Source organism: Trachemys scripta, chromosome 1, assembly GCF_013100865.1.
Source record: "Trachemys scripta elegans isolate TJP31775 chromosome 1, CAS_Tse_1.0, whole genome shotgun sequence".
NCBI lineage: Eukaryota > Metazoa > Chordata > Testudines > Emydidae > Trachemys > Trachemys scripta.
Window position 1 is genome coordinate 319,592,847 of NC_048298.1, and position 25,356 is coordinate 319,618,202.

At 44.3% G+C, this 25,356-nt stretch overlaps 1 long non-coding RNA gene across 1 annotated transcript in view; it reads left to right on the forward strand.

The window, feature by feature from the left end:
- The window catches only part of LOC117871222, a 39,566-nt gene extending 15,650 nt beyond the window's left edge, over positions 1 to 23,916 (forward strand). The window contains exon 2 of the long non-coding RNA XR_004644182.1: positions 23,100 to 23,916. This is a non-coding gene — a long non-coding RNA (uncharacterized LOC117871222). The remainder of the gene's footprint in view (positions 1 to 23,099) is intronic.
- The last annotated feature ends 1,440 nt before the right edge of the window (positions 23,917 to 25,356 follow it).

Sequence of the window (25,356 nt, forward strand, 5' to 3'; positions counted from 1 at the left end):
GGGCGGCCGGAACCCCAGAGCAGCGGCGGGCTGAGGGCGGCGGGCGGCCGGAACCCCAGAGCAGCGGCGGGCTGAGGGCGGCGGGCGGCCGGAACCCCAGAGCAGCGGCGGGCTGAGGGCGGCGGGCGGCCGGAACCCCAGAGCAGCGGCGGGCTGAGGGCGGCGGGCGGCCGGAACCCCAGAGCAGCGGCGGGCTGAGGGCGGCGGGCGGCCGGAACCCCAGAGCAGCGGCGGGCTGAGGGCGGCGGGCGGCCGGAACCCCAGAGCAGCGGCGGGCTGAGGGCGGCGGGCGGCCGGAACCCCAGAGCAGCGGCGGGCTGAGGGCGGCGGGCGGCCGGAACCCCAGAGCAGCGGCGGGCTGAGGGCGGCGGGCGGCCGGAACCCCAGAGCAGCGGCGGGCTGAGGGCGGCTCAGCCCGCTGCTGGTCTGGAGTTCTGTCCGCCGGCTCCTGCCAGCTGGGGTTCCAGCCGCTGGCCCCGCTCAGCTTGCTGCCGGCCCAGGGTTCCGTCCATCCAGGCCAGCAGCGGGCTGAGTGGGATCAGCGTCCGGGACCTCGGCGTGCCATTAAAAATCGGCTTGCGTGCCATCTTTGGCACGCGTGCAGTAGGTTGCCAACCCCTTGTATAGTCCCATAGATAGGGCACTGGACTGGGAGTCAGGAGATCTGCATTGTATTTCTGTCTCTACCACGGACCTGCTGTGTGACTTGGGAAGGACATTTCACCTCTCTGTGCCTTTATTTTCTCTGCCACACTTTATCTTGTCTGTTTAGGTCAGTGGTCACCAACCCATAGATCGCGAACCACTGGTTGATCCTGGAGCCTCTGCCAGTTGATTGCGGTCTCCGGCCGCTAAAAGTCCGGCGGCGCAGTGGGGCTAATGCAGACTCCCTGCCTGCCCTGGCCCCACGCTGCTCCCAGAAACAGCCAGCACTCCCTCCCCCCGGTTGGGGGGGACGGCAGAGGTCTCTGCGCACTGCTCTTGCCTGCAAGCATTGCCCCCACAGCTCCCATTGGCCGCAGTTCCCCGTTCCCGGCCAATGGGAGTTGTGGGGGTGGTGCTTGTAGGCAGGAGCAATGCGCGGAGCCACGTGCCCGTCCCCTCCTCCCCTGGGGCCACAGGGGCATGCTGGCCACTTCCAGGAGCGGCTGGGGCAAGCAGGTAGTCTGCCTTAGCCTCTCTGTGCCACCGACCACGAGGTAAGTCCTGCCCAGCAGGAGCTCACACCCCAACCACCAACTCCCTCACGGAGCCAGCACCCCAAACCCCCTCCTGCATCCCAAGTCCCTGCCCCAGCCCTGAGCCCAGGGCCAGCTCCAGGCACCAGCTTAACAAGCAGGTGCTTGGGGCGGCTATGGGAGAGGGGCGGCACCTGCGGCAATTCGGGGGGCGGCAGGTCCCTTACTCCCTCTAGGAGCGAAGGACCTGCCGCTGAACTTTTTTTTTTTTTTTTGCTTGGGTGGCAGAAATGCTGGAGCCAGTCCTGCCTGAGCCTCCTCCCACAGCCAGCACCTCATACCCCCTCCTGTGCCCCGAACCCCCTCCCGTACCCCTGCCCCAGCCCAGAGCCCCCTCCTGCACCCAAACTCCCTCTCAAAGCTTGCACCTCTCACCCCTTCCTGCACCCCGCCCCTCTACCCCAGGCTCAGCCCAGAGTCACCTCCCACACTCCAAACCCCTTGGCCCCAACCCAGAGCCCGCACCCCATCCCCAACCCCCTACCCCATCCTGGTGAAAGTGAATGAGAGTGGGGGAGAGCGAGTGACGGAAGGAGAGTGGGATGGAGTGAGCAGGGCGGGGCTTTGGGGAAGGGGTGGGGCAGACCCTGGGTTGCACTTAAATTCAAAAAGTGATCTTGTGCGTAGACCACTGGTTTAGATTGTGAGTTCTTGGGGTAGGGAATGCGTCTCACTACGTGTTTATACAGCGCCTGGCACAATGGGGCTCTAATTTAGTTTTGGGCCTATAGGTGCTGCTGTTATGTATGTATAAATTCAAAACGTTACGTTAAAACACTGAGGTTGCAAAGTCAAGTACTCAAAAATTTGGAAGTGCCAGAATTAAACTTGCCTGTAGAGTCTTAATTCAGGTCCCTTGGGTGTCTCTGTTATGATAGTCTTTAATTACATCATCACATACTATTCCTCCTGTACCACCACCTCAATTGGAGCTTCTCAGTGAAATGGTTGTAGGTTTATGTGTTGGTTTTTGTTTGTTTGTTTTTAAACCTGGACAAAACAACATATTTTCCCCTATTCTCATTCTTGCAAATCGCTGAACTATTTAAATTGAAACTTTCCCAAAAAATGCAGCCTGGGGCAGACACCTGGAATGGAAAATTTCAGTCCAAATGGTTAAAGTTTGGCAGAGTTATTATAAGCAACTGAAAGCATGGAAAGTAATGGGCAACCTTAACTCTAGGGGACGCTAGCAGCTCCATCTAAGTGCAGAGTGCCTTTAATTTTCAGGGCCATGTCCATGGCCCCTTCATTCTTTTGAAGGGGTTGGAAATTCTTTTCCAACCTATGAAGCTGAGACAGTACAAGAAATGGGGGAATTAAATGAGTCTCGACTTCTTCAGTGCTGCAGTATTTCTGAGACTTCCTATTGAATTTGTTAAGGTCGCCTGTTTTTTTTTTTTTTTTTTAGCAAACTGGATTCTAGCTGAGGCAGTTAACTTTTACCACCACAATATTTTAAGGAGCTCCCTGGAGTCAGAGGCTACCCTTAGTTCCCATTGCCCTGGGGAGCTGCTAAGGTTGCCAGTATTCCTGGCCAGCATTGGAGCTCCCCTTAATTAACTCTGCCTTGCGGAATTCACAGTATCGGAGAGGCTGGGACATGCTTCCATAATGTGGGATGTTTCCAAGTTCTCTGGAATTCTCCTGCCAATGGCAAGTCTTGCAAATATAGCGTTGTTGCTGCAAAATTCTAGCGAGCTCTGAACATAATGTAAACGTATCACTTCTATGTTTCGGTGCAAGAGCGTCTGCTGTCGAAATTCGGCGTCGCTTATTTGGTTGAAGGCCAGTGGAAAATAATCCCGCAGAACCACTGGCTCAGGGACCATCTGTGAAGCCATTCCCTGCCATTTGGGTGCTCTAACATCACATCTTAATAAATAAATCCTTGAAACTATGGGAGCTAAGAAACAGCATAAAGGTTTTAAGGCTCTGTATTCTTGTCTGGTTTTACTTGCTTCTTACTTGTCCAATTATTTTCTGCTCCTGTTGTCTAGAATTTCTCAGGCATTTCCCTGGAACATGTTTGCCCTTTGTTTTAATATCCCTTTCTGACCATGCATTTCAAATACCTGAGCTCAGCTGCTGCTCATGCTCTGCTTCTGTGACAGCCTTGTCCTCTTCATGTTCTTCACGATTAAGAAAAGTTTCCCTGGATCCGCCATCGTCCCTTTTACTCATTTTGAATGACACAGCAATCTCTGTTTTTCTGCCAACAGCTGAGCAGTTGAGCTTTCTTCCTCTGCTTTTCCTGGTGCTGAGGGTTGTCACTGTACACTTGCTTCCATTTGTGTCAGGCCTTCTCTAAGCAGGTATAACATTCATGGAGACTTTGGGGTATGTCTACACTGCCTATGTTACAGCACGTAGTCACGCTTGATCGCTGGAGGAGAGCTCTCTCAGCGATTAAAAAAAAATAACCACCCTGAATGAGGGGTGGTAGATTTATCGCTGGGAGCACGCCTCCCGGCGATAAAGCGCTGTCTATACCGGCGCTTTTCAGCGCTAAAACTTATGTCACTCAGGGGCGTGTTTTTTCACACTCCAGAACGACTAAAGTTTTAGTGCTGAAAGTGGCAGTATAGACACAGCTTTGAATCAAATAAGTGGGTCAAAATGATAGCTATAGAAAGTTGAGCAATTTATAGGCCCTGAGGCCTTCACAGTTGTCACTGGGCTACACACCACGGCTGCTCCGTACTTCACAGCAGCAGAGGGGAATAGAAAACTCAGATCATCCTGGTCTAGAAGAACAGACCCAATCACTTGAGAGAAGGAGAATCTCGGCGGAGGGGGCAGGATGTAACAGTATAGGACCTATGCCACACAGTTGAGCTGTTCTGAATCAAATATTTTAAAAATAGGAAAATGTGGTTGGAAAAGCAGGAAGGTTGTCAGGGAGATTTGGAGGCAGGTATAAAATCTCAGACTACATTTAACTCATTTCTTGAAACTGACTGACTGGGTTTCAAGTTGACTGTGTGTCCCTTTATGAAACAATAGTAATAATATTGAGCTGTTGTTTTGCATGCTAATGAAACTCCCTTCTAGGAAAGTGTTGAGAGCAACACAAAGAGCAAAAGTAGTTGGGGGAAATATGCATTGGGTTTTGAGTTCTCAAGAGGCATGTCAAATAAAAATGCACTTTCATTTCAAGGTTTAAAATCCTGTAGTTTAGTTAACTTTGTGGGAACAGAACAATGAAAGAAGGGGAGGTCTTCTATCATATAGTCTGCATGTAACTAATCTGTTTCTATTTTGTGTTTAAAACAAGAAAAGAAGAAAGAAATTGTAAAGTTCGATTAACTCTTAACGTCAAACTTTCAAAAACAATCTCCCCAAAAGTCCCCCCCACACAAACACACACAACCAAACCTGAGTTATATTATGATACCTGTTTAAGAAAACAATTTTTTTGTTCTTTCTCTAGGCTCTGATTTTATTCACAGGTCAATTTTGTTTCCATCTCGACAGTACTCTGGATGTACTGATTAACCTCTTCCTGACCGTTCATATAACTTGTGGGTTCCCATCTCTGTTTCTCCTAGATAAGCATTAAGTCTCAGTAGTCAAAATGACGATAAAATGCAGCAGTGGAATAGAGTGCTGCAGGAAAAATCTGTTTCCAAAGCCTCTATGTAGTATGTATAACTGTCACCGGAACTGAATGAAACCTATGAAGAATTCTGATTATCTGTCACTTCTCAAGTACAGTTAAAATCTTTATCAGATGTGGTGATCAATGATGTCTCACTGGTAGCTTATCTAATAATAGTGCCATCTTCTTTCATTGAGCGGTGTTTTCTTTAGCAGTTTTTTCATTGCACATACAAAGTTGAGCTCTCAAGTGATACCCGACAATAAATTTTAAAATCCTTTCCTCTGTTCTGTCTGACCCTGACTCATGCTGCTATGTCACCCTTCCATTCAGGAGAGTCCATGTGTGATTATCTATATGTACCATGTAAGCAGCCATACACAATGGGGAGGTGGAGGTGTTTAGTATAAAGACACGGCTGCAAAACGCCTTGTTAGATACAAGGATCATAGCTGAATGTCATCAACCTTCGAGTCATGTGATTATTTCAGCAATAATGAGCCCCAGAATATCTTGTGCATTGGATATTAATAGAAAATCCACACTATTTTAAAAAATAAATATGAGAAGTATTTTGAATGTGATTTTAATTTATTTAATGGTCCATATAATGTTTATATATCTGATCGGGGAATTATAGTGTTCTTTTCCTCATAGGCTTGAACAGGAACCCTTTCTAACATTTCCCATTCTAAATTTAATCACAGTAATCCTAGTTTACATCGCCTTTACTATGGTAAAGCTCACATCCCGTTCCCTGGGAGTGGACCTTCATGCCCCTCTGGGGGCTTGGCTGAAATGAATGGGTCTATCAATGTGGAACAGTTTGGGACTTAAGTAATTCCTTTCCCTCCCCTCCTTGCTGTTGACACCATCTGTATGTATGTAGCCCCATAAATCCAGGTCTTGTCCGGTTTCTTTCTCTCTTTAAACCTCTCCTGTCTATAGCTGTTTTACTTGCCATTTGTTTTCATTCATCTTGTGTCCTTTTTTCACTTGATGGAGATGAATGCTGATTGCAGCTGCCCCAGTTGTTTCTGAAACGCTTCCCACTTCCTACTGCTGATTTCCAATACGTTATTTGGATTCCAGCCAGCTTTCTCTAGCTCATTTTGCATTCCTTCTAAGTCCACTTCTTCTGAAGTGTGTAAATATTTTTGGTGTTTCTGCTCTATAGAGACTCAATTAGCATTTGAGACCCAGTATTAGGATCTCTTGATGCTAGGTGTTCCTCAGCCTTCTATCAGGCTCATGTGGGGCTGTACGCTGGAGCACTTCCCAGTGCTAGTGGGTAAACCCTAACCCCGCCTGTAAGATTGCTTTATGACTGCTGTTGGAGCCTTCAAGTTGCAGTAGCTCCCATAGCAAATGCACCTCTATTGTATGGGGATAGACACCAATGGTTGGTAGATCTAAATCCCTGCCTTCATCCTTAGCCCTATCTGCTTGACAGCGAAGAGAGCCCCATTGGAGCTGTGAAGGGCGTACACCTGGGCATGGGCTTCCCAGATGAGTTTCTTGTACAGCACGATCTCCCCCATTCTGTTGGACTGGGCAGAATGTGCCTCTGACTTGACAAGGTAGGGTGAGGTAATATCGTTTGTTGGACCAACTTCTCTTGATGAGAGAGAGAAGCTTTCAAGCTTGATGTGCTCTTACAAGAGGGATGAGCATGATATAAGCATCTAGATAGATCGTGTCTAAACAAATTCATTTTCTCCCTTCTCCATGGTTTGGTGCATTAGTTTACTTACCTCTTCTTTTTAAATATTTTGTGGTTTCTATGGCATTCTCCCCCCCGCACCCCCACCCCACACCTGGTTAGTAGTAATTTGCTAAGAAAACAACATACTCATTTTGCTCAGCCCCAAAATTTGGAAGCTGACATGGCAAGATGCCTCCTCTTGCCTCTTATGAATTGTGAAAGGTATTTGAAAATACACTTTCATGATAAAAATTGGGGTTTCTCGATCTATTTCTAGGGTTGATAATTGTACTGAAGAGCATCCTAATTTGGAACAGTGTTGGCGATACCTCCTCAGCATATATTGGCCTATCAGGTCAGTACAGGAGCTTTATGTAATCTAGCCTCCATCCCACTTTAACTCCAGAAGAACTTCAGTGATTAATATTTATACAAAATGCTTTCATGTTTCCACAGTGAAATTGTCTCACTATCAAATGAAATGGTGGCTTTTCCCTGTTGACTCAGTGTGAAAAAGATTGCAAAGGCTTTCAGCAACGCTGCATCTGAGACACACATCAGCAGGAAACTAGGCTCGTCGTTAATCCGGTGTTTCATTTTGTGAAATTGCCTACTCTGAGAGAAATAATACATTTACATGTATATTAACCAGTGTTTGCCAGCTCTTGGAACAAAGCCAGCTCTCTCTGGGCCAAACAAACACTCGGAGCGAATGAGTAATAATCTGCTGTTGTCACTCCTAATTTATGGATGGGTAGACAGAACAACGCTTGCCATTTTAAGTTGCCCTAGTTGCTTCAAAGCCCAAAACAGTGTGTTAGCTATAGATTCAGAAATATAGATTATAGACAGCATGGCTTCTCATTGCAGATTTATTGGATATTGCTGTGACACCAGATGAAAAACCTCCCTGGAGGATAGAAAAGGAGTAATGGAAGAATGAAAAATATGCATTCTTATATATATGAAATATATGCAAGCGGGAGATGATGTGGGATGGGAATTTCTAAGTGCCAGCCAGAGGCTAGAAAGAGATGTGGAGTATGCTCTCTTTAAAGGTGACCTGTAAAAGGGGGATGGGGTGGGAATTGGGTCGGTGCCCTTCTTTATGGTATCCAAAGAGATCCTGAAGATTTATTTCCCTTTCCCTCCCACACTAAAAAATAAAATTCTGCTGATTTCTAAGATAGGAATGTCAAGGTTATTTTTGCTGTTGGCAAACAGAGTGAGTTGGAGCTTTCTCATTCAGAAATGTGTCCTATACTGTGTTCCAAAATTTGACACACTCAGAATTTCTGAATGACAGACTAGAGGCATCTGAAACCTCTGAAAATGACACAGGTATATAGTAAGGTCAGGTACTACCTAATCCAGTGACTTAGTCATTAGGCTCTGGATCAGGTTCTTGATGTTGTAAGGCTTTTTGAGATCCTCCCATTGCCCACACTCCCAAATGCGGACTGTGCTTCCACCAGCGTAGGTTGGGATTACAGCTAAAAGTGATCCAGATTTAGGCTATCTGGGAAGTGTGATGTACTTAGAGGTACATAGCAGGAGAGCATTGGGCATGTTCTGAAATCTCAAGAAGAGATGCTAAGAGTAGATACCAGCTGATTCAGTTCAGTTGTGTGCAGAGGGAGCAGTATTTTAAGAAGTTGGTCAGTAGCATCTGTTAGGTAATACATTTGCTTTTTAGCATTTACTTTTGGCATGTGTCTTGAAATTGCCATAACGTACAAGGACTTTTGGAACAATCTGCATGAATCTACAAAGAAAGCAAGGTGTTTGTGATATTATAAATAGAAAGCAATGGAACTGAAGCACTTATTTATGATGGTTTGAAAGATTGCAGTGGAATGGAAACAAGAAAAAGGACTATGGGTCGTGTTTAGAAATGACTTAAATAACTGTGCTGCCAGAGAAAGCAAAACAGAAACAGGGCTAAGAGACATTCAGAATAAGAAGTCAGTTATTTTATTAAAGGGATATGAAATCTGAATGGAAGGTTGGATGGAGTACTGAGGGTTTTGGTGGGATGTGATTGAACTTGGGAGGGCTTAATTTGTTGGATGATATTTCTAAATTATTGTATTTTCAATGCCTTTTCTGCGATTTTCTTGGAAAATATCCTAGAGTGGCACTACCATCCATTTTCCATGATAGTGTTGCAGAGCACAAGCGTGTTTAGCCCTGTGGTCTAGACCTGCTGTGATACACTGTGGCAATTACACCTATATTTGGTCTATACTAGTGCTCCCATCGTTGCTGCACCAGTGGGAACTTCCTGAAAAATGCTAGTACAGACACAGCCTGTAAGTGAACATGCTTCCTGGGCAGTGGGTGGGTGCATAAATCAAAATACACAAATAAATACAAATTGGGGTGGGAGTTGAATGTATTATAAAATATTGTGAGAGAGAGAATATCATGGCGATCGGGGGAGGTCCCAGATGACTGGAAAAAGGCTAATGTAGTGCCCATCTTTAAAAAAGGGAAGAAGGAGGATCCGGGGAACTACAGGCCAGTCAGCCTCACCTCAGTCCCTGGAAAAATCATGGAGCAGGTCCTCAAGGAATCAATTATGAAACATTTAGAGGAGAGGAAAGTGATCAGGAACAGTCAGCATGGATTCACGAAGGGGAAGTTGTGCCTGACTAACCTAATTGCCTTCTATGACGAGATAACTGGCTCTGTGGATGAGGGGAAAGCAGTGGATGTGTTATTTCTTGACTTTAGCAAAGCTTTTGATACGGTCTCCCACAGTATTCTTGCCACCAAGTTAAAGAAGTATGGGCTGGATGAATGGACTGTAAGGTGGATAGAAAGCTGGCTAGATCGTCGGGCTCAACGGGTAGTGATCAATGGCTCCATGTCTAGTTGGCAGCCGGTTTCAAGTGGAGTGCCCCAAGGGTCGGTCCTGGGGCCGGTTTTGTTTAATATCTTTATTAATGATCTGGAGGATGGTGTGGACTGCACTCTCAGCAAGTTTGCAGATGACACTAAACTAGGAGGCGTGGTAGATACACTAGAGGGTAGGGATCGGATACAGAGGGACCTAGACAAATTAGAGGATTGGGCAGAAAAAAACCTGATGAGGTTCAACAAGGACAAGTGCAGAGTCCTGCACTTAGGACGGAAGAATCCCATGCACTGCTACAGACTAGGGACCGAATGGCTAGGTAGCAGTTCTGCTGAAAAGGACCTAGGGGTCACAGTGGACGAGAAGCTGGATATGAGTCAACAGTGTGCTCTTGTTGCCAAGAAGGCTAACGGCATTTTGGGCTGTATAAGTAGGGGCATTGCCAGCAGATCGAGGAACGTGATCGTTCCCCTTTATTCGACATTGGTGAGGCCTCATCTGGAATACTGTGTCCAGTTTTGGGCCCCACACTACAAGAAGGATGTGGAAAAATTGGAAAGAGTCCAGCGGAGGGCAACAAAAATGATTAGGGGTCTGGAGCACATGACTTATGAGGAGAGGCTGAGAGAACTGGGATTGTTTAGTCTCCAGAAGAGAAGAATGAGGGGGGATTTGATAGCAGCCTTCAACTACCTGAAGGGGGGTTCCAAAGAGGATGGAGCTCGGCTGTTCTCAGTGGTGGCAGATGACAGAACAAGGAGCAATGGTCTCAAGTTGCAGTGGGGGAGGTCCAGGTTGGATATCAGGAAAAACTATTTCACTAGGAGGGTGGTGAAACACTGGAATGCGTTACCTAGGGAGGTGGTGGAGTCTCCTTCCTTGGAGGTTTTTAAGGCCCGGCTTGACAAAGCCCTGGCTGGGATGATTTAGCTGGGAATTGGTCCTGCTTTGAGCAGGGGGTTGGACTAGATGACCTCTTGAGGTCCCTTCCAACTCTGATATTCTATGATTCTATGATTCTATGAGAGAAAAGGGAGCATGGGCTAATAAGAGCAGGAGACTGGGATTTGGGACTCCTGGATTCCATTTCCAATTCTGCATTGGATTCACTGTGTGGTCTTAAGCCATTTAGATGAGTGTTTCAAATAGTGTGCCTATGTAGGTTTTACATCCAAAACACCAGATGTTTATATGCAGCTTAGGGAGTCACATGCACAAGTACCTTGTACATGTATGTGGTCCTGAGCAGTTTCCCTTAAATTACTCACATGCACAAATGTGCATGCACTTGAAACTGTTTGGACCAGAACCTTCCCTATATGCAAAATGGGGATGAAAAACAGTGTCTGCTTCACAGGGTTGTGAGGCTAATTGATGGTTTAGAAGTACTTTGAGATCCTCGGTGTCTGCCTCCCAGGGTTATGGAATACTAATTACTGTTTGTAGAAGTACTACCTGGAGAGGGTTATGTATTGTGCTTTGTTCCTCCTTCCTTATTTACTTCTGTTACATAAGGGGAACTGATAAGTGTTTTTTTTTTTTTTTTTTTTTTTTTTAAAGTCACTTTTGTGGTTCTATTTTGTTTTCCGGGTTGTGGTATGAACCTGTAGTTGCTTCTTGAACTTTCTGGAAGAACTTCTACAAGATGCCCTCCCATAGCCACCTGCATTTCTCATGCTTGTTGGTAATGGACTGATACATTAGCCACCTGGCTCTGTGCCATGTTACTGCTAATGGGTCTTGTGCTGCTGGAAAATCCTAACTCAAGTGTTACTCCTCAATAAATAAACGTGTTGGGCAAGCCATTGTTGCAGAACCGATTAGATTTTACCTTCATGAGACAAAATGGGGCTGCAGTTTTTTGTTTCTAAGCCCTATGGGCTCTCGTTGGAGGACAGTTATGCTGGGAAAACAGTCCTTGGTTAGACAATGTAAAGCTTTTCCTTTTGTCTCTTTTATTTTATTAGGTCTTAATTTAAATGCAGAAAGTTTAATTAGTTTACTTTAATGTTGCCCTGTCTTCTTATGTGTAAATTGAGGGGAACTAACAGGGATTTGATCAGCCTGATCCAGCTCTATGTAATGATGTGTCACCTAGCAGGTGGGTTCAATCAAGCCAGAGGAGCCATGGTGCTTTGTTACCATGTGGGATAGTTTAGTAAAATATAACACGAATGTAGGAGTAAGCTTGAGAGTCGATTGAATTAGATTTTAGTAGATTAGAGGGAAAAACCCTAAAATGCCCACAAAAACTCTGATTCTAATGACTGAGTGTGCAGCAAACGCTCCCTTGAAAGATTATCAAGCATGTAGGAAAAACAAGTAGTTTCAGCAGGCCTGGATTCCCCAGCACTGGAGGAACCCTGCTTTGAGTGTACGTGGTTTGGGCAGTTCTCTCCTAACATTTTGGTATTTATTTTAATGTGGGGATGGCAGGTTTTTGGGTGTGCAGATATGTGCGACAGGGAGAAGAATATCTCTCTATCACCCCTTGGTAATGTCCCGACTCTGAGTGAGCGCTTTGGAGAGCAGGGCACGGATGAAAACCGGACCAGCAAAGCCATCGCATCGCTTACGTTCTGAAATAGTCATCCAACCTGAAAACGTGGTGATTGCCGGGGAGTCCTTCTCCCTCCTAATTCCCGCAGGGATAGTCTCCTAGCTCCCAGCTCGCCCTCATCAATGATTGTATTGGGGGTGAGGGATTCGCTTTACATTTATTTATAAACCGTGCAGTACTTATCTAGTGGGCTAATCAGACGTCTCTGGGTGCGCGTGCAAGCAGGAGCAGACAGGCATGAAAGCCAGCAAAGGCTTTCTGCAGCTATCCGTTGAGAAGCCTTGAACAACAGGGCTTCCAACCTGCCCTGAAGGAGTGAGCTTGAGAGGACCCCTCACTCAAAATGCCCTGGCAGCAGCCTCGTCTCACTTTAAATCTGTGAGTATCTCCAAGATACTTCGTAAAGTAAAAAGCATCCGAGCTTGGGTGTACTGAAGCCCCACGAGGACACAAGGAGCTCGCTCACATGAGCTCTTCCCCAGACTGCTCTGTAACCTCCAGCCTCAGGAGGTTTTTCCTCCTTTTATGTCCTGAATGGAGCGATCAACCTTACCCCTGACCATTCGGATCCAACATAGGCCCAGCCACCTTGCAGTCAGAAGGCTGTTGATCTGCTGTTGTTGGATCTTGCCCCCATATCTGGGGGATCGCTTCCTCTGTTTTTCTCCCATTCCCTGCCAAAAAAATCTAATTTTTGTTTTTTTAGAATTAACAGTCCCCTCCTGCTGTGGGCATAGACTTTGCCTGCCAAGTTTGAGCCTGAATGGCATTTTCAGTGCCAAAGTTTTAATGACAATAAAGGGGATTATAATGAAAAGCATCAGCAGTCCTTTCATATTACAAAACTGCAACATCAGGCTTCAGATTTCCTGGTGTTTTGCTGTGCCTGTGCCTTATAAATCTGTTTCATATATAGATTTATGGTTAGGCAGTTTCACCGAGTGGATTTTTGGGGAATCTAGTAGTTTGAATGAAAGAGGTAACCAAGTATATATATTGGATAATAGGAAACAGAGTATTTCCCATCTTAGGTCATCACCAGTTCAAAGGATGAATGATGACTGTTCAGTTTGTGAGAGGAGTTGGTAGTGAAAGTCAAATTCACAGTGGACAGTTGACCCTAACATAGTTATATTGGAAAACCCATGTTATTTTCACATTTGGTTTCCTTTGCTGTTCATTCTCACAAAGGCTGAATGCTTGTTATTTGAAATCACTGCAGGCTGCTATCAGTGACTGGTTTAAATCTTCCAGCTTGTTGTTTGTTGTTTAGAAGCTGACTGAACTGAACAAATGCACCAGTAAGAGAAATATCTTGTTTTCAGAGGGTTCTTGTCAGTAACAGCAGAAGAAAATTGCAGTTTAAAAGAAAACAGCTGAGCAAACATATTATCAAGTCATTTGCTGGGTCTTGCAGCATATTGCATTTAAATTTAATAAGATCTCTGTTTGTGTAAATAGGAAATGGCAAGGTTTTCTTTTCTTCCTTTGGCAACCTCCCCCAAACTAATACATTCTGTGACAAATTCATGTTTATTTTTAACTTGTGTTCTCTCTCTCTCTCTCTCTCTCTCTCTCTCCTGAAAACTACTTCATACTAGAACCTAACCTAAGAGCCTTCTTGATACTGATCTTTACCTACAAAAAAATCTGATGCCACTAATTAACGGCGCCTAAAATGCTTCTCTCTCTCCTCTTCTTTCATGGAGTTCTGCTCTGTTAATGGAATAAAACTACAAATTAGCACTGCCTTATGTACCAAAAATTTTCGCACTTGGCCTGTGTTTAAGAACTACATCAGGGGTAGGCAACCTATGGCATGCGTGCTGAAGGCGGCACGCGAGCTGATTTTCAGTGGCACTCACCCTGCCCGGGTCCTGGCCACCGGTCCAGGGGGCTCTGCATTTTAATTTAAGAAGCTTCATTTAAAATTAAACATTTTAAAAACCTTAATTACTTTTCATACAACATTAGTTTAGTTATATATTATAGACTTAGAGACCTTCTAAAAGTGTTAAAATGTATTACTGGCACGCAAAACCTTAAATTAGAATGAATAAATGAAGACTCGGCACACTACTTCTGAAAGGTTGCCGATCCCTGAACTACATCTTCCCAGATGTATAAATCTTTTTTTTTTTTTTTTTTTTCCCCTCCCCCAGTACGGGTTGAAATAGCTCTTCTTACTTTGACAGCCTTTTTTCCCCTCTGACACTGTGGAAGAATATAGTGATGGTTTTCATTTTCCAAATGCAATGAATAGTTTAGAGAATCTCAAAGCAGCACTTACTATAAATGTGATGTTCTAGTAATGGTGGGTCAATTTTGATTTAGGTCTGTAATTTGGCAAAAAAAACCAAACCCTGCTAAAGGACAAAGTTAGACTGATTTTTGTGCACTACCTTAATAATTCTCTCATTGTCATGCATGCAACTAAAAGCTTTTATCCTTAAAATTAAGGATTGTAGGAGCAAATCATAATACGTTGACAGTGAAATGGACAGAGGTAAATTTTGTAGTATCTCAAAAATTTGTCTTCGTTATAGAGGAGAGAACTGATCTTTTTCACCAGGTCCAATATTCTCTTCTAATCAATGTCTTAATGTTAGCTCTTTTTGAAGCCATATGATAAAAATGTCACAGAAATGTGGTAATTTCAAAATCCTGGCAGTTGTTAACATTAACTCCTAAATTCTTGGTTGTGCATGATTTTAGCTGTGTCCTGCCTGTTTTTAACTGAACAAGTCAGACGGCTATAACCCAGATCACTAATTTGAAAATGCAGGGGTAAGACTTATTCATGTTGCTTTCAGTCATTTAGGGCTAAATTGCATAACTCTTACTGGGCAGTGCATACAGGAGTAGTTCTAGTCCCCGCAATGGGACTACTCGTGTGAGTAAAGGTTGCCTAATCAGGCTCATAATTACCATTTCCCTCTGTAAACAGTAGCTGTCCAGCAATTACACGGGCACTGTTTTAAATACACTTGCCTGTTTCAATGGCAGATGTTCTGTTATGTAATAGGAACCACAAGTTGAATCATGGAATCACCTAAGTCTTGCTGAAGGATGAGTTGATCCAAAAGGGAGCAGGAGGATGATTCAGTGGCTCTTTCCATGTTAATATTCTATGCAGACCAGCTCTTCAGGGTTCTGTTGCCCTAGCCAGACTGGCCCAGGTCTGCGGTATCCAGCTTCCCGGCACTCCTGGCTCAGACCTTTATCAGTATCCTGTGGAGCAGTGAAGCTGGCTGGGATGAAGAGGGGGGTCGTGAGCCACTTGGCACTCTGCACTGAAAGCCCTTGATGTCACCCGGTCCAGCTCCTCATAGCACAGCCATGTATGACGAGCCCTCCCAGAACGACAGTTGGAGTTGTCTGCCTTCTTGTAGAGGAGTCTCAAGGGCTCGGTGCGTTCCTGGCACTAGGCTGAAGTCTGCTGAATGTCCGTCTGCTCCAGCCTCCATGAAATGTCCCGGTACAGGTGAATGTTCCTGGAACTCTGGGCCAAGTCGTGAAGGACAGTGCACTCCGACCACCAACCTGGTGTGGTTGCTGGACCAAGCGGCTGCCCATGTCCACCTGCATTAATCTGTAAAGCTTGCAATGGAAAGCTGTTATGATGTCAGTGGGAGGGGACAGGGACCTTTATAGCTTGCGTAAGGGTCAGGCAGAAAAGGGTTCAGTGCAGTGTGGGCGTGGAGGACAGTTGAAACTTGAGATCTGGCCCTGTGTATACTGCACCCTGGCATGGGTACGGGGCCTTGTCACAGCCTGAGGTGTGTACTTACCAACACCCCTCAGACATGCTAGCTTACTCATCCTCAGACATGTGCCCCGGGGCTTAGATGTGGTCAAAAGGGGGATTGTGGCAACACCACATTCATGGACACATGTACAGACCTACCCTACTATGTCCTCCCCCAGCAACTGAACTGCTTTTACTGACCCAATATGGTCACATCTCCTTCAGTCATAACAGAGTTTCAGCCATGCTGGCTAAGCCCTGGGCAGAGGAGACCAAATTGCTGATCCATGTAACTGGCCCCTCTGGCTGCATGGTAGAGCCACCCCTGTATAGGCAAACTCACTTAACTGTAAGCAAACGCTCCCACAGAATCTCTTGTCAATATGGCTTGTATCTTGCTTCAGGAGTGTTGCAACCGAAAGCAATTTTTCACATTTCCTAGTGGAAAATGTTGTCCTTATAATAAGGCTAGAGTGTATTCCCAATTTAATCTCTGCTCTGGAGAGGGTATCCCCAAGTGCCACTACAGTAATCTGCAGAGCATTGTCTGTTCAAGTTCCTAGCATCCCTTTTTCCCACTGCCATCAACTATCTTCAGTGGAGCAAAACCTGCCTCACTGCTAATTTGTTGATGTGTGATTTATTAATATGCAGGTACCCTGCCTAAGGGATACCTTAAATTATAAATATTAGTTCCTGTTTGAATTTCAAGCAGTGTAGCCGTTCATGGAGTGTTATGGTGTTACACAGGACAGCAAGGCCTGGTCAATCCAGTTTGGTTTGTAAACTCTCTTTGATTAGGAAATAGAAGAAATTATTCAGATTCATGTGGCTAATACATTCATGGTGTAAGACTGGCTGTAATAAATTCTTCAGCTGTATAGATGTGATTGCATGTGTAAGTGCAGGTAAACAGTCTTTTGTGCATGTGTTTTGTGTATAGAGAGAGCTGTAGAGATTGTAGCGTTGAGTTGGCATTGGTTAGAATAACTGGAAACAACCTAGCTTTCCTGTCTCGTAGCAGTTGGTCATAGTTGTTTATATAGTGTGTGGTTGAACTATTTAGATTACTAAAGATAGCTTTCATTTTACACCTCTACCCCGATATAACGCTGTCCTCAGGAGCCAAAAAATCTTACCGCGTTATAGGTGAAACCGCATTATATCGAACTTGCTTTGATCTGCACGCAGCCCTGCCCCCCCCCCCCCAGAGCGCTGCTTTACCGCGTTATATCTGAATTCGTGTTATATCGGGGTAGAGTTGTATATAGTCATGAAGTACTACGGTCCCGTAAAACCAGGAATGCTCTCTCCTTGTGTGCTGGTTTTCTTTAAAAAGGATTTATATGTTCATTTGAAATGTAGCCACTTCAGGGCAACAGTTGGTACAACTTAACCCTACACAACAGTTTAGGACCAATTGAAACTGCAGGGAGAATTTTGGTGGGGAGCAGTGGAGGAGGTGACAGTATACTATTACCTTAGCTGGACTTTGGCCAGGCACTGCATATAAAAACATTTATACTTGTGAAGGTACCAGGGACTCTTTAGTTGACTCCAAGTAGTTAGAACTCTCAAGTCTTGCTTGAAAGATGGTCAGGCAGGGTATGCTGGACTAGTATTTTTTCAGAGGGAATGGTGCCGCGTATGGAATAACCAGTACCACTTTCTGCTGCACCTTGTCGTTTTGTTTCAGATTAGTGATTTAAGAAGATTTCTTTCTATCTAATAATTTAGTCATTAATCCCAACAAACAAAAAAGGTAACGGTTTTCAGTGCTGTTCCCACATGAGTATCTGTCGAGTTGTGTACACGCATCTGATCTCTCTTCCAAAACCGGTTAGTTGAACTAGTCTAATGTTTCAGTTCCAGCCTTAACGAAAGCTTGGACCAGGACGAGCGACTGCTAACAGAGCAAGGCTTTGAGGCACGCACGACCTGCAGCCACGAGGCCTCTCTGGTTTAGGGAACTAGAAATGTGAAGGAGACGCTTAGCTTTCTGTTTAAAAGAAAAACTAAGTTTCCAGTTCTTCGCCTTACAAAGAGAGTTGGTTGATCACACTAGGATTGAAAGATGAATGATTTGACCAAAAACTCAGACGGTTCGTGATCCATCGCTAGTCCCTTATCTCCATATAGTCACCTTGGGCTGATGGCCCTTACGGTTTGTGAAAACCGTGGGCACAGAATTTGAATTTTGGGGAGGACACAAATAATTTTGGACCTGTGGGGGATCACCAATACCCATGCTGCCACCAATAGCATTAGGGTCCTGCAAGCTCTTTTCTGCTTTCACCTCAAGGAGAGCTTTGTGTAAGCTCGGAAGCTTATCTCGCCAGCAGAAGTTGTTCCAACAAAAGATATTCCCTCACCCACCTTGTCTCTCTCCTATCCTGGGACCAACACAGCTGTAGTGACTCTTCCTCCACCTGAATTAGGCTTTTGTATTGAACGGCCAGCATGACCTTTGGCCACGAGAAGAGGTAGCTCAGAAACGAGAGGCAGTGTGTTCTAATGGGATTGAGAACAATGGACTCTGTTCTAATCCCAGCTCTGGCATTGATTTGCTCTGTGGCTTTGGTCTAGTCTCACTGGCATAGCCCAGGAATTTCACCCAGGAATTATTGCAGTGTGGAGATTTGTTCTTTCCTATTATACAAGTGAACACTATCAAACCCCAAGCTATTGCATAGTTGTTGTTTGTAAATCCTGTGTATGTGCTACATTGCACCAGACCGTGTGCACAACTCTCCCATGGCTGAGTCCTGAGTGACTTGGACAAATTCTCTCTTGCAACGTTTGTTTCAATATTGGAAGCTATAAATGGATCCCTGGCAAAAGGTGCAGCAGAGGTCCTGCAGTGACCTGAGGAGATCCACCTCCCCCATTTTTATAGCAAATGATTTCGTTCAGTTTGGGTGAAACCCTAAGAATTGCCTCACTAACCTTCCCTGAAATCCTCAGGCCGGATCTCTACATAAGCCCAGCTTCTGCTAGTGATGAAGCCAAATGACCCAAACCTATTGGAAACATATTTGTATGTTGATGCCAGGTTCCCAAACTTGGGAGCAGTAGTCTGTAATTCTAAGGGAACTGACATTTATGGAAAACCTTCTGTTCCAATACTTCAGGATTTAATTAATTTAGTTTCAGAATGAAATATTCATTTTAAAGAGGTTATAAACAATTGATGTTTTCGGTCTCTGTGTAGCTAATGATGGGTTATGCTGTACAGAACAAGGCACACATTTATTGTTTGAGTGAGAAATTGGTTTCATTTTAACATCTGTTTGTACTGTGGATCGTAGGAAGTCCCACAGGCTTTTCCTGTCGGTCATTTCCCTGGTCCCTTAAGTAACAAAAATATGAAACATACTGATTTATATTAATAATAGAAACAATATTTTCATGTTGCGCTCTCTCTCTCTCTCTCTCTCTCTCTCTCTCTCTCTCTCTCTCTAGGCTGTAATATCAGATCATCTAGTTATACTGAGTGGCAAATATAAAACTTTTTATTTTGTATATCATCTGTTTTAGAGTGAAATAATAACGCTAAGTACCAGAGGAAGGGAGGAATTGAGGAATGTAAGGGACAAAAGAAATTTCTTTTCAGATGGTTTAAAAGAAGGAAAGTTGAGGCAGATATAAAAAGGCTGTTTCAGGAGTGTAAAAGACTCTCTCACCCTAATCAACAGCAGTGGGAGCATGTGGAGGGAGTGAGAGGCCACAGTGAGCTGAAGAAAGTATATGCAGGGGTTTTAAAAACAAGGCAATCCCATTTGAAGAGGATCCAGAAACAAACTGGGAATCCCGGAAGTCGGGTGATCTGAGTGTTGAGATGATGAAGGATTTGGCACCCATCCTGAAGTTCATTGAACATCTCTGATTCTCTACTCATCCAGGTCCCAAGTTTGCTGTACGCTGAAAGAACTGACTCTCTCCAAGAGTCAAGCTGGGTTATGTCCTCACTGTATGTCATCATCATTGCCGGAATCTCTCTATTGATCAAACATAAGAGGGGGAAAAACCCACCTTGTCTCCGAATCCAGGTTGACTTTTCAGGCGTGTCAGTCAGAAGAAACATTGTTTTGTTTGGAAACTGAGAACAGGTGATATGGGACCAGTCAGAAGTGTCACCGATCAGGACACCGTAGGATCAGTGCTACGCCCCTAGTTTGGAACGGTCTCTTGGAGGAACAGCTAAGTGGCATGCACACTTATGTCTCCCAGTCTGCCCGGAGAGCAATCTTAGTCCTCCCTTCACCCCCCAGCCACTGGGTAACTATGCAAAATACAGGGGAAACAGAGGCACACAGGCTTCATAAAAATATTACAGAAAATTCCTACTTCATCACAACATGAGAAACACAAAACTCCCCAACTATTTCCCTCCCCCTCCCTTTTTTTTGTAGTCTATCCATGCAGAACCTGACTCTGACAGAAACACATGCCTATTGATTTACCTCTAGTTTCCTGGTATTACATGTTTGCTGTGCTATTTTGAATGTTTCCATAAGCTATGGGTAAGTAGGATGATGCCACACTGACTTCATTCAATGAAATAGTAAATCTGGATGAGAACCTCAGCAGTCAGTGTATTACTACTTACGTGAGAGGATGGGAAAATTCCTTTGTAGTGCAGTTTCTCACATAGAAGAATTAAAATGACTCTTAGTCTGTAAATCAAAACGATTTTAGCTTGTTTTTGTTTTCTGCTGTCAAGCTATGAACTTGGGCTGGATGGTGAAAATAAAATAAAAAAAAAAAATACTTGCAGTAAAATTAGACTATTTTTTGTAGTAATTTGCTACATTCTCCAGTCAATAGGGAGGCCATTTATGCAGATTTCTGTTCTATCAGCAGGAGTTTACTGGCATCTGGAGTGACATTGTGTACCTTAATGTGTAGCAAGAACACCAGATGGATAGAAATTATCAATATTCTGTCCTTTTAAAGCTGTGATGAAGCGATCACAAAGCTATTAATTGCTAGCAGTGAGAGACACAAAAACAGAAAGCTTGGGTCTGATGAAGTGGAGGGGGTATGCAGCTCTACTCTGCTGGGTTTATGCTGCTTCCTACCCAGGATAACTTTTTGTGCAATCATGCCCGTTAATACAATGTATATATTTCATACAGAGGGACAATATGTTGTGAGAGGCACCTCTAGGTTGCTATCCAGGTAGAGCCTACCACCAAGCACAGTTGAGTTACCCCTTGTGAAGTCTGAGCTAGCAAACAGGAGCAGCAAATGGGAATTTTGCTAGGAAGTTCTCCAGGTGAAGGAGGAGCGACTATGTAGCCCTTGGGGTGAGTTTGTTGTGTTTTAGTTTGTGTGTTCTTGTGTGCTTGTCATGTTCCTGCCTAATTGAAGTTTATAGTATGGTCTATCTGAAAGGTTGAGGAGGTACTCTGTGCTGTGCCTAGTGGCCTGCTAGGGAAAACTGAGAGCTTCCCAGAGTGGCTCTGATCTGCCATCATTTTATCCCTACTCCCTTTAGGATTCTCTGACAAGGAGGCGGTGTTAACTCAGGGAGAACAGAGGTTTTAAAAGCCAGTTCCTGAGCAACCAGAGGAGCTGGTGAACAGGGGATTTTTGAGCAGGGAATTTAGAGAGGGAATGTGAGAGCCAGATACACCTAATAAACATTCTCTAAACTTAGTCCAATAACCCCCCTCCCCTTCAAAACACACACACACACACACACACACACTATATTAGAAATGGAAAAGATACAGAGAAAAGCAACAAAAATCATTTAAGGTTATGGAACAGCTTCCATATGAAGAGAGATTAAAAAGTTCTGGTGCTATTCATTTTAGAAAAGAGACGACTAAGGGATGAATAGGATAGAGGTCTATAAAATCATGACTGGTGTGGAGAAATGAAATAAGGAAATGTTATTTTCCCCTTCAGATAACACAAGAACCAGGGTAACCCAATGAAATGAATAGGTTTAAAACAAACTAAGGGAAGTACTTCTTCACACAACACACAGTGAACCTCTGGAACTGGTTGCCAGGGAATGCTGAGCAGGCCAAAAGTATAACTCGGTTCAGTAAAGAATTAGATAAGATGGTCAGGGATGCAACCCCATTCTCCAGGTGTCCCTAAACCTCTGACTATCAGAAACTGGGACAGGATGATGGGATAGCTCACTCGATAATTGCCCTGTTCTGTTCATTCCCTCTGAAGCATCTGGCACTGGCCACTGTCAGAAGACAGGATACGGGGCTAGATTGGTCTGACCTAGTACGACTATTCTTATGTTCAGATTCTTCCTAGCTAATGGGAAGGCTTAAATGACACATTTAGGTAATTGTTAAATCGCTGGGAAATTTCCATGGTGGCAGGGTGCTCTGTAGCATCTTTTAAAGATTCATTTACAAGGTTGGCTAGTGGTCTGTTAACTTACCGTAAATGTATAAATAAAAGGGTCAAGTGTTGTTTCACTCCTAATTTTCAGTCAGAGCAGACGTTTGCGCACTGTGCAGGCACAGCACCACATGTGCATGCACAAATAAGAGATCTGCATGTGAATGTGGCAGAGCAGGTACATCTCAGAGAGACTTTCACGTTGTGTACTGTGCTTATTAACCTCACCTCACAGGTACTTCTGCTTAGACACTGGACTAGTAGAAGCTTCACAGCAGCTTATTTTCAATGACCTCATGTGTAGAATAGTCTGGTTTGCCTCAAGGATTATCACTTGGAATGAATTCCTCCTTCTGAAAATGCCAAATGTAATAAAATCACAGACACAGCATTGTTTCATGGCATGCTTTAATACTGTTCTTGCTGCCAGAGAACAAGATCCATGCTTTAAACACATCTTTCCAATTCTTTTTTCCATCAGACGGCCCTTTATTCCACTAAATGCCTTATGGGGATAATAAATGTGTGATGTCTTTGAATAGAATGACAAGGTATGCGCTTACTCCCCATGCTATCTGTAATGCAAATCTGTGGGAAGCCATAGACCTCTGGTAGGGAACCCCTGCTGTTACAAGAAGAGGCAGCTGGTGCTATGTAGTGACAGAAGACTAATTCTGATTATTCTCATTGTCTTTAGTTTTGTTATCTTGTTTGCTTTGGTGCATCCAGCGTACGGTACCCTGCATTGTATCTGACTTAACATAGCACAAGTTCAGTGGCCTTTGGACAAATGTACACACCATGATGAACTGCTATAATTTTTCACATGGACAGTGTAATTAATGAAGTGAGAGTCTTCAGAGATAGGCCTTCATTGACAGTAGCTGTGTAAATGTTGGTGTGCGTTAAATGAAAGTGATATCAAAGGGGAGTCAAAAATGTGTGTGATCATTATTCAAAATACACATTGATCCTGTCTGAAAGATTTGTTTTTCCCCCCTCCCTTTTACAGATTGTGGCACAGGCAGCCATCTGAAGTAGCAAGGACTGTTTCACCATTTTTCAAAGACCTTCCTTGGCCTATCTCTGCAAGTCAGTTTTTGTTTTTTTGTTTTGGCGGGGGGACAACAAAGAGCCTAAGAGAAGAATGAGGCAGCTGAAAGGAAAACCCAAAAAGGAGACCTCCAAAGATAAAAAGGAGAGAAAGCAGGCAATGCAAGAGGCTCGACAACAAATCACCACTGTAGTGCTTCCCACAATGGCTGTTGTTGTGCTTTTAATTGTTGTGTTTGTTTATGTGGCAACTCGCCCAAATACAACGGAATGATGCAGCTTTTTAAATTCTCTAACTTCGTGTATTAATACTCGTATTTTATGAAGAGCCAAAAAAACCCCCGCAAACCTTTCTTCCAATATCCCACTTTTTAATAGTACTTTACAAAGGAACCTACTGTCATCTTCAGTCTTCTACTTACTTGGAGTGCTATGATTTCTGTTTTGGAATGTAACATAAAACGGATTAGTGAGCATGCCAATCCGTTTTATGGTCCAGGTGATGTGCCTTTCAGACTTTTAAAATGTTGTTTTTTCTTAAAGCTCTTTGAAGTTCTATATTGTGAAAGGAAACTCTGTTGCGTTATAAATTTCTATAAATCAGCTTTCAGATTTTATCACTGTAATCTGTAATGTTGCTCCCATGAGTTTTTGTATGTCTGTTTCACAACTTCTAAAGAAGTACATTTCTTCTTTGTGCTTAATGTCATTTGAAATGCTTTGATTTAAAATATATATATATATATTTTTTTGGAATAAAGAAGATATTAATCTTATGTAGAATCTTCATCTTGTTTAGCCAGAAAGTGGCTTGATTGTGAAACATGGCCTACATTATGTAATATTGTTTCATTAAATTCTATACAGCAATGTTTCTCAAACTGGGATCCTGATATCCGCGAGGGTATCCCAGGGAGTCCGCGGGCCCCACTGATCAACTCCTCCCCCTCCCTCCCAGCGCCTCCTGCATGCTGGGGAACAGCTGTTCAGTGGCGTGCAGGAGGCGCTGGGTGGGAGGGGGAGGAGCAAGGATGAGGCGTGTTTGGGGGTGGAAGCATGTCTGAGGCCGCCGGCCCCACTGCTCAACTCCTCCCACTCCCACCCAGTCCCTCCTGCACGCTGTGGAACAGCTGTTCAGTGGCGTGCTGGAGGTGCTGGGAGGGCGGGGCAGGAGCGGGGATGGGGCATGCTCAAGAGAGAGGGTGGGGAAGAGGAGGGGCAGGGGTGAAGCGGGGCGGGAAGAGGTGGGGTGGGGCACTTACAAAGGATTTCATTTTCCTGCGGGACTTGAACATTCAAAGTGAATAACATAAGATCTACCAGAACAATCTTGCAGAAGCTCAAGAGAAATATTCCACAGGTTTTTCATGGCAAAATAGCTAATATAAAGAGATGAAGAAAATATGGAATAATGTAGGTTAGGCTTTCAAACACTTTATTCAAATAGACCATTCTTATATGGATCCCAATTTCTCTTTAGAACCTAGCATCAAACCACCGCAGTTGCATTCCAAGAAGTTAAAAAGAAAAGTATATCAAAATTCCTGGAATAATTCTATGCACTTCTACTCCTCATCCCTTCTTCATCCAAGGATCTCAAAGCACTTAGAACCCAAAAACCCCTCAAAACATGTTGGAGAGGTAGTTTAGGGATCACTTCATCACCACTTCAGGGCAGATGCTGCTGAGGATGAATACAACACAGCAGCTGTGTATCAGTATTTTCCCACAGTTGCTTAGTGCAGGAAGTGAAAAAGGCTGTAACCCTGCAAACTCTTCTGCATGTGCTTAACTATCAGCACCTGGATAGTCCCAGTGAAGCTATTGGGACTACTCATGTGCAGGTTTAGGACCTTATTCACTTCCTGCACTCTTGTGTGGTAAAGATGTTACTGTGTAGAATGCCATGTCACATTGAAACTGCAGGAGAAATTTTGGGTCAGCAAAATGTAAATGTCTGTTTGGATTTGGTTTAAGATGTGGGAATTAAAATCCTTATGCTCAGAAAAAGAGCTGGGAATTTTAATCAGAAGTGGTCCTGATCTCTCTCCTGCTACTCACTTGACATGTTTGCAGTGACCACTAGCTCCAAGCTGGGTCTTGAATCACTGCTGTCTGAGGTGTGCTATCTACTGAATAACCAAGTACAGCAGAACCTGTTACGGACACTTCGGGAATGGAGGTTGTCCATAACTCTGAACTGTTCGTAACTCTGA